At 32.0% G+C, this 1,129-nt stretch overlaps 1 long non-coding RNA gene across 1 annotated transcript; it reads left to right on the top strand.

The window, feature by feature from the left end:
- Positions 1-492: 492 nt before the first annotated feature.
- LOC107885683 lies at positions 493-967 on the top strand. The gene is made up of 2 exons (XR_001680467.2): positions 493-685; positions 770-967. It is a non-coding gene; the product is annotated as an uncharacterized LOC107885683 (long non-coding RNA).
- Positions 968-1,129: the final 162 nt, after the last annotated feature.

Here is a 1,129-nt window from a genome sequence, read left to right as displayed (position 1 = left end):
AGCGGTCGCGGTTGTACCGGCGTCAGAAAGGCACCGTTGTACATTTGGCCCAGACCCCGCACTCCGCCAGCTCATTCGTTTCCAGTCCTGTATATCTTAGTCCGTGACTAGACTAGATATATTATCTTTTATTTTATATCTTAGACCGTGATTATAATAATAATATGTAATATAATATCATTTTTAAATCATTTTTATAGACTGACAGTAAAAATGTAAAACAGTATTGAAGGGAACAACCACGGCTATAGATAGTACTATCTTTAATCGTTTGAACAACTAACAATGCTAAATGTGATCTGCTCATCTTACATTAATTTCTATGATAAGACGGAGACAATAAAATGCCCGTGATACGTCTTATATTGTGGAGCTACATCGTTCACGATATTTCGAAAATTTAATGCCTGGGATTCTGTCTTATCACTACCTATGTACACGAAATACTAATAATTGTTATCAAATAAATAACAACATGATATTATTATTTTTTCGTATGCCGACTTTAAATTTGAATCACTCACGAATCGCGATTATTTGAAATTCCAACAAAAAAATACAGACTACAGAACAGTCGTACAGAGTTCTATTCATACAATTTAATATAAAATCACCATGGATAAGTGTATTCTTTTCAGTAAAACATCCAAATTATCGCCTCGCCACATTACGTACATTTTCATTTGTAAGTATTATTTTCTAGTTGTTGTGATTATATTTCTTAATAATATGGAGTCAGTCTAATTTGCTAATTTGTTCGCAAATATAGATTTACAAAAAATCAATGAAATAGAAGGAAATAATGGCTAAAAATGTTCGAATTAAATGATTGTCCCAATAATTTCTACCTGACATAGAATCTGCAGTGGGTAATCATTTCACAATTAGTAATGGTAAACAAAGCTCAGTAAATTAGTAAACACGGTCAGAGGCTGTCTCAAAACATAATCCAAACCACTTGTCTGGGATAGAGAAGTAAAACAAATGTTGGTGATTCACAGGAATATTGGTACTACCTACTCTGCGTACGACTAGTAAATCGCATCTAAGAGGTAAAATCATTTAACATAATTCATAAATTTGGTATTTATATATTTGTTAAAACTTGACATTTTCAGAAAATGTTGTT

This window comes from Acyrthosiphon pisum, unplaced genomic scaffold (genome assembly GCF_005508785.2).
Source record: "Acyrthosiphon pisum isolate AL4f unplaced genomic scaffold, pea_aphid_22Mar2018_4r6ur Scaffold_6636;HRSCAF=7203, whole genome shotgun sequence".
NCBI lineage: Eukaryota > Metazoa > Arthropoda > Insecta > Hemiptera > Aphididae > Acyrthosiphon > Acyrthosiphon pisum.
This window is presented reverse-complemented; position numbering and strand designations above follow the sequence as displayed.